The following is a 17,119-nucleotide window of genomic DNA, read 5'->3' as shown; positions in this document are numbered from 1 at the left end:
TCGATACAATCATTTTCCTGTATGATGGAAAATAAAATGTGACGCTCTTTTGTAACAATAACATTTTATATATATATATAGTAAAATACAATTGATCCTTTTAAAGGTATTATGTTTCATATATATAATTGTCTTTATATATACATAACAAGAATATACTCCAATAGATATAAATATTTTTGACGAACAAAAATGAAACAGGATATAAATTTGTAATAAAAATTAAAAAATCATGTTAAAATCTTATGGTTGGTTGTTCGTTCGTGCGACAGGTCTGTGTTCCGCGTGCGGTTACGCGCATACTTCGCTGCATTCTTCACGAGTGCAACAAGAGAAAGAAGAAACGCGTATAAGGAGGATGAGGAAGAAGAAGAAGAAGAAGCAGACAGGGCGGAACACAATAGAGCGAAAACCGGAAAGAGGTACGCCCACTTCCCAAAAAATGGACCCTCCAATGAAAAGGGAAAAAGGTCGGTGAGTGCGTACGCGGGCGCGCGCGCGCATGTCGCGGAACCGGGACACCGATCACCGCGAAACGAAAGGTGCGCGCACTGCCATTGGCCAGATTCCCATGAAATTCGAGCAGCAAATAAGGCGAATCCTCTATTCACGAGCAGAAGGCCTCAACAATGAGAAAAATAAAGCTCAAATCCGTCCTCGTAGTTGCTTTTGGTATTTACTGCACAAGCCGACGGCCCACGCTTTCTCTTTCTGTCTCTCTGTATTTGTATGAATGGATATGTGTACGAGTGTATGTGTGTGTGCTCATGTGTATGTTTTTGCGGACGAAATTGCGTGCGAATCAAATCCTACCAATTATCGCAATTGCCCTTGGTAATTCGTCGAGCCACCTTCGAATTTAAATTCCAATGTATGTAATTCAAACTCAAAATGAAATTTTTTTTTTTACCCGTTTCGATTCATTCTACATTTTTTCTTTCTTTTTCTATATACATATATGAATTATCTTTTGCCATTTAAAAAGAAATAAAGGAGCGAAGTAAAAATATCTGGAATAATCTTATAATATAAAATAGTATATAAATCAGGATCTCTCTCTTAGTAATTTTATTATTAACTAATACTTATAATTAAATAATACTCTATTTTTATTTACATTAAAAAATATTTGTATTAATTTTTATTGCTAAAAAGAAATTGAAAATTTAAATCTTTTATATACAAAAATCTTTTGAAATTCTAACGTTCTTCCCTTCATTTATTATAACGTCGATGACGCGTTTGAAGATTCTAGGGGTGAAACGATGATCATTTTTCTTTTCATCTTCTTTATTATCACGATAACGTAACGGATCGTTGAGAATTTAACTTGCCCCTTGAACTTTTTTTTTCTTTTTACTCAACGAAAAAATAAACGAGGACCACACTACTATATCTGCCGATTAACTTCGTACTTCATTGATGTGTATTGAACGAAATCGTCGTTACGAGGGGGCGGGGAGAGATCTACACGCGTGCCAATCGTTAAGTCCGAATTCTCTGCCACGTGGACGAACAATGACTCGTCATTTACCCTGTCGAAGAAATTCATGAGCGGAAAAAGAAGAAAGAGAAAGAGAAAGAGAGAGAGAGAAAGAGAAATATATGTTCTTTCGTTTACACATACCAACCGGTCATAGATCGTACTTACAACGCTAAATATCCAAAACGACGGGGGACGTTTTTCCATAAAGATGATTCCAATCTTCCTTCCTATAATTTCTAAATCGTTCCCTCTCTCTCCCTTCCATTCAATAAATATATTTTAACTCTCGTCACTTTTAACGAACGTTTGAAATACGCTTCTCCGTTGAGTTACTGCATACGTTACTCTCGTGATTTTGTAACTTACATTTATGGCTAGTGAATCTGGTTGTAAATACTTATTTTTTGTTATTTTGCGTTACATCGATATAGTATTTGTATCATTTTTTAACCCGCGTTACATAACTATTGGATCGCGTTAAAGTAATGGATCGTAAAATGATTATTATTACTTTACATCAAAGAGAGGAAAGTAATTTTTGAGAGATTTCTAAACAAATTTTTGTAGAATATTCTTGGAAGTTTGTGAAAATAAAATAATATAATCATCAATTCAAGTTAATAATCTTTGATATTGCAGCAAAATTGAATTCGAGAATAATCAACACTCCTCCCAATTTTTATGTCAAATTAAATTAAAAAAATCAAAATTAAAAAAAGCCTATGAAGACCTAGCAAGTAAATTAAAAAAGAAAAACTACAGGGACAAACATATTTCTATTTGTGTTGTCAATATTTTTTAAATAGATAATCAATATAAAAAATATTTCATTCGATAGAAATTTATAACTATCTTTTGTTTAATAGATAATCAATTCTTATTAGATTTACCAAATTTATATATTGATTAATAATTTTTTATCTAAAGCACCAGCAAAAAATGTTACTCTTTAAAAATATACTAATAATTATTTTAAAATATTAGCAAAAAGTAATAATGTCTCAATAAATATCAAATAAATAAAAATGTGCAAAAAAAATATATTTCACAGGTACTTCTTTTATATATCATACATAATAATAATAATAAAGATATTTAATTATGAGAGATATTCCAATAAAATCTTTGAATTGTTATTTCTTTCCCTAGATATATCAGTGACTAAATATAAACGACAACAGGCGTACGATAAGTTTTTCTCCTAGAAAGTGCACGAACGTTCGATAGATAAGTGGGTCGCGAGACCTTTCACCCCGGAGTGTCGCTAAATCGAAGAAAACCTTAGTGGTTACTTCTACGCACGCTCGTTTTGTCTCTAATAATCACGTTATCATCTCTAATCGACGTATTCGTTGATTTTTTTTTTTTTTTTTTTTTTTTTTTTTTTAATACAAGAATACAGGTGTCGCAAAAGATTGTCTTCTCGACTTTCAATTGAAGGTTATCAATTGGCCTTCGTCCAGACTTAAAACGATTTCAAGAATTTCTTATACGCGTGTAAAGGACTTTTCAATTTATCTACCTATCTATCTATCTATCTTCTTCTTTCTTTTCCCATCTTTCTCGAATTCGCGAGAACTATGATACGCAAATTGAAATTTCTTCTTCAGGCAAAGACCACACACAAAAAAAGAAAAACGAGGAGTCTCTTTCCTTCCAAAGACCCATACATTTCCCCTCTCTTTTTTCATTCTTTTTTTTTCTTTTTCTCCATCCTTTTCCTTTATCGAGAAATCGTACGCGATATTTATTCGAGCAACGCAACACGCGAGAAATGAAACGAGTTAACCTTGCGAAACCAACGAAATGAAATTTTTCTATTTCTTCTTTTTTCTTTTTTTTTTTTATATAAACTCCTCGACTTACGCAAAAGATATTCTCAATCTGACTGAACGATCTCGACTAATAATTTTCGACACGAGTTAATCATTCGACATAATTATACTTTCTATCTCTTATGTTGTTAGACTTACGTAAAGGTGATTTTGTTACTTCGTCCTCTACGAAATCAAAAAAAAAAAAAACGAAAAAAAAAAGATCATAAAGTTGCCGATATCGTAGAATGTGTCTCATTAAAAGACAAACGGTAAATCAAAGATTCTTATTTCTTTCGATGCGTAAGAAACCTTACTAGTTTCCGCTGATCGAAAAAAAAAGATATCAAATGATGATGATGATGATGATGATGATGATGATGATGATGATAATGATAATGATAATAACATAAGAAATAAAAAGAAGAATAAGACAAAATAAAAAAATAAAAAAAAGGTAAAGAATATCCGAAAATCGAATTTCGCGTCGAGAGAAACGATCTTATCGTCATTGTGGAACGTTATCTCGGTTGGTATCTCGTCGGGTCAAAACGTGACCTTGCCGGTAATATAATAATATAGCTGAACCCGAGGACGAGTGGGACGTTAGCGTAAATGCGTGTAGGTGCGGAAAGCAGGTAACCCTAGATGCTAGATGGACCGTCGAGATTAGTATGAAAGAAGTAGAAAGCGGACTCCGTCTTCTTATTCTTCTTCTTCTTCCTTCTTGCAAAGAGAAAAATAGAAAAAGAGGGAGAGAGAGAAAGAAAGAGGGAGGGAGAGAAAGAGAGAGAAAGAAAGAGGGAGAGAGAGAGAGAGAGAGAGAGAAAGATGCGTTCCTGAGATTCGGAACGGTCGATAAAGCTGACCGATGAGCTCCCAAATTTTGAGGCTCCCGGAAGAATTCCAGTTTCTTATTCTCCTTCTTCTTCTTTTTTTCTTCTTCTTCTTCTTCTTTTCGGCTGCAATCTACCTTTCGAAATGCAATAAAATGATTTCTTTATAGGTACTCTGTTACGTACAACAACTTTTTACATCTCAGTGCTTTTCTTTCTCTTTTTACATAAACTCATTCCGAAGGAGTAGATATATATATATAACAAAATTTATTGGTTTATTGTATGTACTTGGAAATAACGAAAAAGAAAAGAAAAGAAGAAAAAAATAGAAAAAGAAGAAAAAAATTTCTAGCCGTAAATTCTTCCTTCTCTCGAAGGATAGTTATCCTTGCTTGGTTAGCGTGAATTATACGTCGGAAAGATAATAAATTTACATATGTAAGAACTGGAATGCGAAGAAATTTCAACGGCAAGTTCGCGATGTAATCGGAAATCGGTCGAGTGTACGTCGAGGGTGTGTGTGAGACTAGTAACGTATGATATTTCAAACGCCCACATTATAATATAATTAAACGTAGTTAACAATTGGTCTGTTTCATAGGTGTACACAATTTGACGCGGCAATATTTACAGATATTTTTTTTTTTTTTTTTTTTAATATATAAGATATTTAAAATACGTTTGTAAATTTATTTAGTATCTAACATCTTAATGTTCTAACATCGATAATAAAGTGTATAACTTATATCAAAATTTATTTTGAACATCTAAATTGTTAATCATAGTAAATATATTATCAAAATGTTAATGATTCGTTGAATCATAAGATATTATATAAATCGTCATTTATCTAATGTAAACATCTTAAAATACGAATGATAAATTTTCGGCAAAATTTTCGTCAAAATCTTCGTAAAATTCGAATGGAAGAAAGAGTATAGTAAAGAAATATTCGAAGCGCGATTCTTTCCGAGTGAGAAGCGTTCATCGAGTTCGGCAACGATCCGTCCGAATAAAAAACTTGTTTTGAACGACGACGATGAGAGGACGATGAGAACGACGAAGACGATGGCGAACGTCATACGTAAGGCTATCATATATATATATATAAACATATGTGTGTGCGTCGTGCGTGTATTTGTGTGTGTATTGGGATGGTCTCTCAAAACGCTCTCCCTCCAACCCTTTTTCTCGTATACACTTCGGTTCTTTTCTCTCTTCAGCTTGAGCATCGAAGTCACCGGCCTTTGACACATAGGTACACGCTTTGTAAGTACGAGATAGAAATAAAAAGAGCATAAAGCAAAATAAGAGAAAAAGAAAAAGAAAGAGAAACGTGTAGGGGGGTTAAAGGTTTTCCTCTCGGAAAAAAATGAGGCCAAAGCGTTAGGCGCTCTTCCACTGAAAGCTGAAATCCAATACTTTTACCATTTCTTCCGCATTTTTCCTCTTCGCTATAGTCCGAGCTTTGGTTCGCGAGTTTTCGAGAACTAGTGCGTTTTTAGCGAAAGAGACGTAAAAGGACGAGCAAGCAGGTGGCTACGATGGTTTTATGACGTGCTGCTACTGCTGCTGCTACTAGTATACTTGGTAATAGTACTCTGGTAGTAATAGTATCTCTGCTTCGTTGATGTGTTGCCTGCACTACTTTCACTATTTCTACAAATCCGAGCTTCTCGATCGTTTCCAAACGGACTCGAGCCAAACTGAAACTACGTGAATCGCTTTGTAACACTTTCACGATGCAATTACCTCGTGAGTGTGCCAGCAGAGACTTCGTCGTATACAATAATACTAGTAATCATAATTAATTGATCGAATCTTCGACATCTATCGCAAGATTGCCTTCTTCTCTGTAACGTGTACCTATGTACATTGTCTATACAAGTGGGTGAGTAAGTGAAAGAGAAAGAGAGAGAGGACAAAGATAGAAGTACTATCTAAGCTCAGCCACGATCATTTTCGTCTAACGGTTCGACGATTATCAAGCAGATCCGAGAATCGGATAGAAAAGACAAACGTCTAAGATCCGCGTTCTCACGTCTCGAGTAATCTCGAGCTTATATTAGCTGGACGAACTCGCAGTATCAAATCGGCTTTCTTGCTTAAACGACGACCCTGACTACATTTCGAAGAAGAAGAAGAAAAAGAAAAAGATGAAGAAGCTAGAGAAAGAGAAGGGAGAGAAAAAATATCCACGCCCCGAGGACAACCACAACGGAGATTAACGTGTCGCGTGAGTTTTTCAATTCGCGTTCTTCTCAAGGTCCCTCCTTCTTTCCTTCTTCTTCTTCTTAACAATACCTAACAACGAAACTTTAATATTCGTAGATGCATATGTTACGTATATTATACCTATGCATGGAAAATTCACCCCTCTAGGGATAACCGCAAATCCTTTTTCTAATTTCAGTTCCAACATAAAATTACGATGAGAAGAGCGAGGAAACAAAAATTACTTCCAGGTCTCTCGTGTATTTCGAATTTTGTTTACTTTATATTTTAATTCTTACTTTGCTTTTCATTAATTATACTTACAGAATTATTTTCTATTCATTTAATTCGTAAATAAGTGACGTTGTATGTTATAAATTTATTAATAAGTCTATCCAAAATTTTTCCATTTGTTTGAATTATCATATAATTATTTATACACTAACAATAAGCGAATAGAATACAATGGTATGAATTAATTTCATAATTTCGTAATATATTTTTTATTATTTATTATCATTTTATTATTGACGTTATTTTATGAAATTATATATTTGTCAGTATCACTGTTATAAAGAAAAATAGAGTTAATCATTCGATCATGTACGTAAATATACCAACACACATAATGATAAAACGTAAGTTATGCTTCGGTAGATATGCACACATATACACGTTAGACATCCTCCCCTTTTCTATGTTGGTCTCAGAGAATCGCGTTTGTAAAGCGTGCGAGCAAGCTTCTCTCCGCAAATTCTTCGGGATCATAACGCTCTGTTGCGTCATGATCGAGCGTCCCTTTATAAGGGACATATCTTTGTGCGAGCAACCATTGAGAGTCAGTACATAATCGAATCACACGAGGTTAATGAAAGATCAACATACCTCCAACGTTACATGCTTTATAAACATTGATACCTTTTGATTTCTTTTGAGAAAATTATATATAATAATATTATTGTCGATAGAATATTTTTTAAAATATGTATATAGTAAATCACAGGAACATTCAGATAAGCTATCAATCATAATTTGAAATGATTGACATTTGCTAAAAAAATATAAAGCTTCAAAATTTGTATATACAGAAACCTATTTCAGGATACGAAATAATATAAATACAATTATTATGTTTGCAAGAAGTACTCGGTTAGTCTTCTTTTGCATCTTTTAATACTTTCAAGATGACTGGATATATCTCGTGAGATCAATTTTCTTACTAATTACATCAAATTTTACTTTTCTTATATAAAAATACTTTACAGCAATAAAATTTATATAAATTTAAAAATGGAATAATCCTAAAATATACTTTTGTGTATAAAAATTTAAAAATATTATATTACTAAAAGAAAATATTGATTGTTTTAAATTGACAGTAAGGATATGAATACTCCTGTGATTACTGTATATATATATATTAAACAGGTCGAAAAATGTTTGTAATAGATTTGTAAAGAATCATCATTAAAAGCGCGTTAATTTATCAATCATTGAAAATCTAAATGAATACGTGCAATGATAGAAAATTTCTAACCACGAACAATACGATTGCATTCACCATAATTATTCATTTATCACGGGTAATTTGAAAAGAATCTCAATAAATAGGTAGAATTCTAGCGAGGATATCTCCGATCTATGTTGTAGGTACGTTCCAACGGTTGAAAAAGCAAAAGGGTCGCACAATAAAAAATTAATGATATTCCCTGTCGTGTCTCTAGCCACCAAGAAAAGTAACGTTTCGACGATTCCTTCACGTTCGGTAGAACGTGACGAGCTACGCAAACCGAACTTAAATAAACTCCGTACGACAAGAGCACGCTACCTGTATGCCAACAGGTAGAAAAACGGAGGGGTTGCTGCCCCTTCTTTTTTTCTTTTTCCTCTTTCTCTCTCTCTCTCTCTCTCGTTTTTTTTTAACCGACCACCCGTCATAAAGTTAGCACTCTACCTGACCTAACAGGTCTTCACCAAGTAGCATGATGATAGCGATCGGGCCGAGCAAAGTAACTTGACGTTTTCGTGACGAGACCATCCCACATAAAAATTCATTTTCACTTCCTATCCATCTTTTGCTTTCGACGAACATATATAAGTGTAGAATACCACCACGAGTTAAATCAACGATATCACCTAAAATTAACTACCAAAAATGATTGTCACGTCGATGAAAGTTGAAATTCTGGGAAATTCGTTTCCTCAAAGATACCTAATATTATTCTATCTATTATAAAATAAGATAAGTTATTCTAAAATTATAATACCTTCAGGTGTTAATATCCCTTTTTCGAAGAAAAGTATCAGAAGAGTGACTAACTCGAGAAAAAATATTTTTTCTTCGAAACGATCAGATGAGTCATTAATAATCGCTGGACCGTGACCTTAAAAATTAATAGAATTAAACCATCTCAGGATAACTCAAAACAAGATTCTGTGAATGTGCTAGCTACACGGAAGTATTAAGATTTTTCTACAGTTATAGCTTGTACAACATCTAGAAATATACCAATCATTATACATACACATACATAGATATTAAAGCTGCCATCATTTTCATACCATACATTATCCTAGAATTCACTGTATATAGAATGATAATCCCTTAATAACAGCTTGAAATCGTAATCACTGGAGGAACCATTCTGAAAGTTGATCTTCGATGGTACTACGTTTGAGAAAGAGAAAGAAAGAAGAGAGAGAGAGAGAGAACGAACGAACGTCTTCCGAGGATTACGAGCAAACTTCACGAACGAAGAAAATCCCGTTGTCGACACAACCGCCTTGGTGTTTCTACCAACTATGCAACGACGACGATGACGACGACGACGACGACGACGACGACGATGACGACGACGAGGGGATATGATCCGTCATCGCGAGTGTTTGCCCGCGCAAAATATTTGCACAAAGAGCCAAGCTCAAACACGGACGACTCATCTACGAACTGTCCTTCTATAGTAGTAGTGGTATAGGTGAGCGTGCGCACTAATCATAGAACAAGATCCTAGAACGTTTTCCATCAGGAACATGACATTTCTCTGTCTGTTTCCACCTTCTAGCATTTTTTTTTTCTTTACACACACATCCTAATACAAATATAAAATATTTTGTATGCATAGATTTATAAAACAAAACGAGTACGTGTTTTCTTCGATGTTTCGCTCGATATTAACGAGATAACGTATAACACCTGTCAGACATTTGCTTTTCAGTAAAGGAACGTGTCTCGGTACAGGTCGAGGATCGGTCCTAGGAATTTCGGTAAATACAATTTCCGTGTTAACATCTCTTGAATTTTCTAACAATATTCACTCCAAAGAGAGATATTGCAAGAGAGAAATAGAGAAAACTCCAATCTAAACTATCTTTCGTATTAGCAACGAATGAATTTTACATCAATCGAAACAACTATTTTTCTTCCGTTGCTTGATAAATTCTGGCTTTTTAAATTTGAAGCGTGCAACGTGAGTAAAAAGTAAAAAAGAAAAAGAAATAAAAAACGTTCGTTTTGTAAAGTGGCTTTAATCGTTCTACCAATTTACTAATTGTAAATATGCGAATATTTTCGATGGTGTAGAGACACACATACCTATATATAATACATACGCGTGCACACAAACAAAAGGTGCATATAGACGCGCAATCATATTTCGTAAATGCAAAAAAAAATAGTGGTAGTGGGAAAATTTATTTGCTCCATCGGATCGGGCTTGTGTAATTCCGCGAAAATAAATTTCGCCCATGCGAATAAGACAAAACTGATTTTTGTCGACGGCAGGAAATCCGAAATATGGACCGCGTTTTAACGGAAGAGCGCTCTCTCAGCTTTGAATCGTTCTCATATTCACCGTGTATAACGCTGATGCGAGTACATTTAGCATGTTTCGAGAGGCAACTTTCAAGAAACAAATTTCAAGAAATATTACCTCCTATTTATATATGAAATACAAACTTTATTGGTTAACTTTAATAATTGTCTATAAAACGAAAAACAAAAATTGAGTGGTATCATGAAGAATATGAATTAATTAAAGAGTAAATATATACAGAGTGATTCTTAAAAAATGTCAATCCTTATAGAAGTAAATGTGTACATTAATATAATTAACAAAACGTCATAAGTATATGTTATATCTATCTAATTATAAAGTTTACAAACTATGAATGATTAAAGAAAATATTCAAAGTACCTGTTTCGTACCTCATATCTACGCCATTGCAAGCTGTAACACAGATTTCATACTCGATCGAAAATACCAGGTATACCTTAAATAGTTTCTAATCTATTCTGCATCACGCATATTATTTATTGACGTTGAATGCAAAATAAATGTCTGATAGGTTAAAATCAAAAAATTCTAATGGCCGTTCGATAAATTCATCTAGTCTTAAACATTACATAAGATCAAAACGTACTAACATAAGACCTGCAATAGCATGCATGCAATATTTTTGCACTTATTAGATTTAAAACCCGAAATATTGACATGCATTTAATTACCACCCTGTCTATTACACTGTTTCATATTTAAAAAAATGTATTCTTCATATAAAGAAAACAAGAACTTTCCGTAAGACGACATTTGGTGACGATGGAACGATTTGTTCGCGATTGGGCGTGTGACGTTGACGACGACGTCGAGCGTCGTCTTGACAGTGACCGATCGACCGTTTAAGTTAGAGAAATGCCATATGTTTTCAGCGAGTATCGTGTCACTATACTGGTAACAAAAAGCTTTCGATAGAGCAAAAGTAAACGTGCTTTGGTTTGATGAAAATAAACAGGAAAAAAAGTCGATAAATTACTAAATAAATTACACAATTTTTTTCATACTCTTACGTACTTATATAGAAATTCTTGAATGGAAAAAAATGTGTTTACTAAAGAAAAGAAAAACATTTATCAAATGTATATACACACATAGATATGTATACACAGTTATAACGATTTATTTAATTCTTCGAATATAACTCGTAAAAACATTGTTCGAAATACTATATGAAAAAGAAAATAACAAAAAAAAAGATAAAAACAGAAATAAAACAAAACAAATACTTGTAGTTTGTCGTTCTCTTACTGGAATATTGGTACATTTATCGGAAGAACATTGAAACGAGGAAGAATGAAAAAACGTTCCATACATTTTGACGATGTTTCTATGCTTTACCCGAATAGGAATACAACGTATGTTATAAACGAAAAGAGCTAGAGAGATTCCCGTTGAATCTGCTAATTACGATACTACAGTTCAGAGAATCTCTCGTCAAACCGAAACGATGAGAAACGCGTGTCCATTGATCGGTCGATGTGAACAAAACTCTGCGTTCATCTCGATTTCTAGGGTTATCAAATGGTTGCTCTTTGCTTATCAATCTAGCGAATTCTTAATCCATGCGTGTATGCATACCTATCTATACATGGTAACTAAATGAAAATATTTACATTACGGATACAAATCAATGTTTACGTTTATCGACAATAATTCCATTGAATTTTCTTTACGAAAAAACCATTTTTATACTGAATAAGATGTGTCAAAAAATAACATCCACTTAATTTTAGAATTTTGTAAACTTTTAGTACAAATGCATTTCATTAATGTCTACCTTTTTATATTTAAAATTAATTTCTTTTTAATAAGTAAGTAATCATTAAATAATAACTATTTTTATGGTTGTTCAATAATAAATAATATAACAATGTATATTACTTTTTTAATTTTCCCTACCTTTTTTCGTGAAGTTAATCGATTTGGCAAACGAGTAGATCATATAACAAAAACACGAAATACAATAAAAAAATAAAAAATAGAAAAACGATGGTCGAACTGTTTCGAGTATTGCAAGATAACGAGCAAATCCAAAATCAACGTAATCACTTGCCATATATCTTGCTATTTCAAAACGTCGACTATCGATAACACACTAATATTGAAAAAATATTGGATCGTTAGAACTTTTTAATAAAGTTTTAAAAAACCTAAATTAATGACATTTTTTTCACATAGGTATAATTTTGATAGTATAATGTATATATGTATATATGTAAAATTTGACCGACAAATTCTGGAACATTTTGTAACTGTATCAACGGATGGACGTATAAAAGTCATCGATGATACAATCATTGGGAGATCGTTTCTGGATAACAAATCGTTATTTCCCCTATATGTATTTCTCTATATAGATACATATATCGCGTATGACACTGACACGTCGTAACTTTGTCGTCGAGGATCTATCAAACTCTGACAATATGAGTAGAGTGTATCGTAAATCCTTCGATATATATATAGCATAAATTGCGAATTGAAGCAGAGATATCACTATGGTTCAACGATTTTAGGTGTTTCTCGTGTATACATATATGTTATATTTATAGATAACTTTACGAGTTCCCCAGATATTATCTCAACACAGAAATGCAGTTTTGTTAATTCCTATATGCCTTTAAAAAAAAAACAGAATATTACATAGTATTTCGGGTATATAGGACCGTAATATTTGAAGAATCTACTACTATGGTTAGCATTTAATTTTTTTAAAGGCACTTTAAATCTTTTAAAGAAAAAACAATAACACTTGAAGAGTAATATTGTCTCTTTTTCGTAAAAAAAAAAAAAGAAAACAAACGTTTACGATCTTGTACCTTTGAAAATTTTATTTCTACTTCTTTATCGATGAAGAAAAGGCATATTTGAAATTCATTCGCTATTGAAAGACTTTGTTTAATGAAGAGTTGAATTTTAAGAGACGAGACCGAACCATCCTTTCGATTTACGCATTATGTATATATATATATATATATATATATATGCACACACAGAGAATATGAGTTACGAATTCGACTAAGTCTCTTAACCGAGGGAACTAAGGCGAAGAACTAAACCGGTTTTTCCCTAGAGCATACTCATAAGAGAGGGATTAATTTCGCGTTCGGTTGGTAAGAAGTATGTTGGAAAGAGAAAGAGAGAAAGATAAAGAAGAGAAGACGATAGCAATTTTCGCGTGGTTATGTGACAGAGTTAAGAAAACTTGAGAGTACTGACACGTTCGAGAGATCAGTTGTTCTTCTCCGATAAAAACGTTGAGCAAAGTAACAACGAAAGAGAATACGGAAAAGACATTAATAAAAAATATAAAAAAAAGAGAGAAATAAATGGATAAAATAAAGAAAGAAATAATATGTCCTGTAAAATAATAAGTACATGAAGTACTTTTGTTATCGACCGAGGATGAGAGAAAAAAAAAGAAGTTAAACTCACCTGTAAGAGAAAGATGCGAGAGATGTGACTCGTCCCCGTAGATCCAAAGGTAGCGTCGTCGTGGATATTCCGTTGTATGGATGGGTTGGAAAAAACGATGGAAAAAGCACGAGAAGGGGCTAGTCGTCTACGGTGAGTTCGAAGGAGCGGAGGAACGTATATACGAAGCAAAGTCGTTTTCTCGGGCTGCCGCGAGGACAGGCGGTCGGGTTCGCGATTCGCGGAATGCCGCCCGAGCCGGCTGGCTCCGACGGGAGCGCGCGGCCTGGAGAAGAGGAGAGAAGAGAAGAGAAGAGAGGAAAGGAGAGGAGAGGAGAGGAAAAAGAAGAGAGAAAGAGAGAAGAGTAGAATGAAGAGGAGAGAGAGAAGGTGCAGGACGGACGCGGGATGTGGTGGCGCGCGGAGAGCGAAAGGACGAGTCGAGGAGAAAGGTTTCTCTCCGTCTTCTTTTTCTTCTTCTCCTTCTTTACACTCGCTAAGGATTGGAAAAAACGCGAGCTGTTCAAAGAGAGAACGCGGCACAACGTTAAAAACAACTGCAACGATTACGAGGATGACAATGACGATGATAATAACGATGATGATGATGATGATGATGATGACGACGATGATGATGACGATGATGATGATGATAACGATAACGATGACGATGACCAGCCACAAGAAGATTGCTTTGAAGCGATGCTGTACGGAAAAGCGCTCTTGCGGACGAAGCCGAACGCCATTTTAACTCGCGGCACTCGCGGTTAACGCGAGAGAATGAGGGTGGTGGGGGAGGGTGGTAGGAAGAGATAGCGATAGATAGAGATAGAAAGGTGGACACGCGCGAGAGATCGGCACCCTTTTAGAATCGCGCACTTGAATCTTCACCTTCGTTCACTTTCACACAGGATCATCGTTCACAGTTTCACAAAAAAAGGACGCCTACAATAGGAAGCCAAGTTCCGACGAAAAACCAAAGGCCTTTTCCTTTCCTTTCTCTTCGTCTACTTTCTTTTTTCACCTTTTATTTTTTTATTTTTAACAACGAGACACTACCTTACTTCACCGTGATATAGTAACCTCGCTTATACACAATTGCACTGCTGTGTCTATATCTTTTAATTATTTTTTCTTTCTCTTCCGTGTCGTCTCTATATTTTTGACTTATACTATTTTTTCTCTCTCTCTCTCTCTTTTTCTCTGTATTTAACAAGAAAAATACTCGTTGGTGGTAGTAGTCCGAGAGAGTGCAGTCTATATATATATATATATATATATATATATATATGTATATATGTGTATTATGTATGTCCCTATATCATATATATGAACATACGTTCTCTGCGCGATCACCGAAAGACACGTCCGTCGTGCGCAGCGAGAGGACACGAACTGAAGCGCCGAGTAAAGCCGAGCCGAAACGAACTCGTGCGACAGCAACGGTGGTAGCGGTGGCGGCGGCGAAACCGAACGAACGAACGCACCACCAGCCGAATGTAGCACCGAAGTAAAGCGCCGAACGAAGAGGTCGCCCGTCTGCTATCCGCCGTACCGCTATTCGGCCATCTTACGCTAGCGCCGCCACCCGGGCTGCACCCTCTCTTCCCACTCGTCCTCCATTTTCCTATACCTCTCTCTCTCCCCCTTAACCAAGTATCCCTACTACTTCTAGTCTTCTCCTTCTCTTTTACAGAAAGATCGTTCGTTCGTTCGTTCGTTCGTTCGCCCGCGTTCTCCGATCGTACACGATGCGTCGTCGTCTTCGACAAATGCCAACGATTTTTCCTCGATCGTTGTAACTTGTTATTCTTTTTCTTTCTCTCTCTTTCTTTTTCACTATTTTTATTCAAAATTATATTTATTGCTCTTACTATATATTGCCTTTCCCTTCTTTTTACATCTTTTCTCTATTTTCCACAAGTGATCTCCTCAGCCACGTTCGTACCGCGAGTTCATTGATTTTTTGAGTCCGTCAAGTATAAGTCGCGCGCATGCGCGCCACCGCGCACCGGCGTGACATCGTTCTCTCTCACTCTCACTCTTTCTACCTCTCTCTCTCTCTCTCTCTCTCCCTCTCTCTCGAATCTACCGACGAACCTATCGGGCTTGAATTCCTGGTGACTTTCGCCCGCGGCGTATCACTTTTACGAAGAACAACCTCTTTCTCTCTATCTCTTTCTCTCTATCTCTTTCTCCATTTTGCTTCCTATAATTAACGATTATTATTTTGAATTTGCAATGATATCGACGATAGATTGCTACCAGTCAAACGTTTTGTGTTTTTCTATCAAAATATTATTTTATATAGTTTTATATGATTTTGATTCATAATTTAATTACAGATTATGGATAGTGTAAGCAATTTTCATATTTTTTATAATTTATAAAAAATGTGTTCTCTACTGAAAGATACGTTATCAAATTTATTTCTATTTGAAAAAAAATAATGTGACTGATAAAATGATGGTTTTCCAACAACTAATATAAAACTCTTTATTTTTTCAACTAAATAATACTTAATCAAATCGATCGATAACACCTTTGTAACTAATCCCTTTTACGAGTTAATCGCATTAATTGAAAAATAATCGTAATCAAATTATTTATCGTTACATATAAGATAGATATATAACATCGACATTGATAGGTACATATGTAAATATTTCCTATCATTTTTTAGCATCAATAAAGATATTACGAGCGTTATAAAATATTTAAAAGAAATAGAGTTGCATTATTTCATCCGACCGAGCGTTTCGTTAAAGCTCATAAATATCCATTAACTTAGCGTGTTTAACGGCTAATGCGATGATACGTATTTAATAAGCTATTGTAGTTTCCATAAGCATCAAATTAAACGAACGAGAGTTCACGCCACATACGTATTTACACATATTAAAACAAATATTCAATAAGTTTACAAACCTCAAAAAAAAAGTGAACATCTTTTTATCAAATTATTTACAATATCTACTACTTCCGCGAAGCCTGAAAAATTTCGGTGTAACAATTTGTTGGTCTTCTCGCAGGCTGCACGCGTACATCGTTACCGTGAAATCGGATTATGATCCTTAAGTGACGACTCGACAGCGGAAGCGAAGAAGAGATAAGCTGTAGTATCATTTTTCTGATCGTCTCAACTCCAATAGAAATTGCGAAAGTATGCGATTCCGTTTTCCAACGGTTCATTTATATATATCTTAAGGTATAATTTGTCTCGATAATTAGAAAAATGACCCAAGTTATAATAGTGTTTATGTTTTTCAATTACTGTACACTTGAAATAATTATTACAGCGGAAAATAACTGAAAATAATCTCTCTCTGTCTCTCTCTCTCTCTCTCTCTCTATTTGTTTCTTACAAGAAGATTAAATTTGATACATTATTAAAATAATTTGAAACCAAAAAAAGGCTCCTATTATATTAATTGGATATTAATTTGGTCAGTATTCTTAAAGACCGTTGGTTAATATTTTAAATAAATAGCTAGTATTTATAATGAAGTATTAGAATTT

The 17,119-nt window shown here is 34.4% G+C and overlaps 1 long non-coding RNA gene across 1 annotated transcript in view; it reads right to left on the bottom strand.

The window, feature by feature from the left end:
* The window catches only part of LOC149030682 (uncharacterized), a 65,828-nt gene extending 50,431 nt beyond the window's left edge, over positions 1 to 15,397 (bottom strand). Inside the window, exon 1 of the long non-coding RNA XR_016178518.1 lies at positions 13,622 to 15,397. This is a non-coding gene — a long non-coding RNA (uncharacterized LOC149030682). The remainder of the gene's footprint in view (positions 1 to 13,621) is intronic.
* Positions 15,398 to 17,119: the final 1,722 nt, after the last annotated feature.

This window comes from Polistes dominula, unplaced genomic scaffold, assembly GCF_049000335.1.
Source record: "Polistes dominula isolate Pdom_NZ unplaced genomic scaffold, Pdom_raw_medaka contig_77, whole genome shotgun sequence".
Taxonomy (NCBI): Eukaryota; Metazoa; Arthropoda; class Insecta; order Hymenoptera; family Vespidae; genus Polistes; species Polistes dominula.
This window is presented reverse-complemented; position numbering and strand designations above follow the sequence as displayed.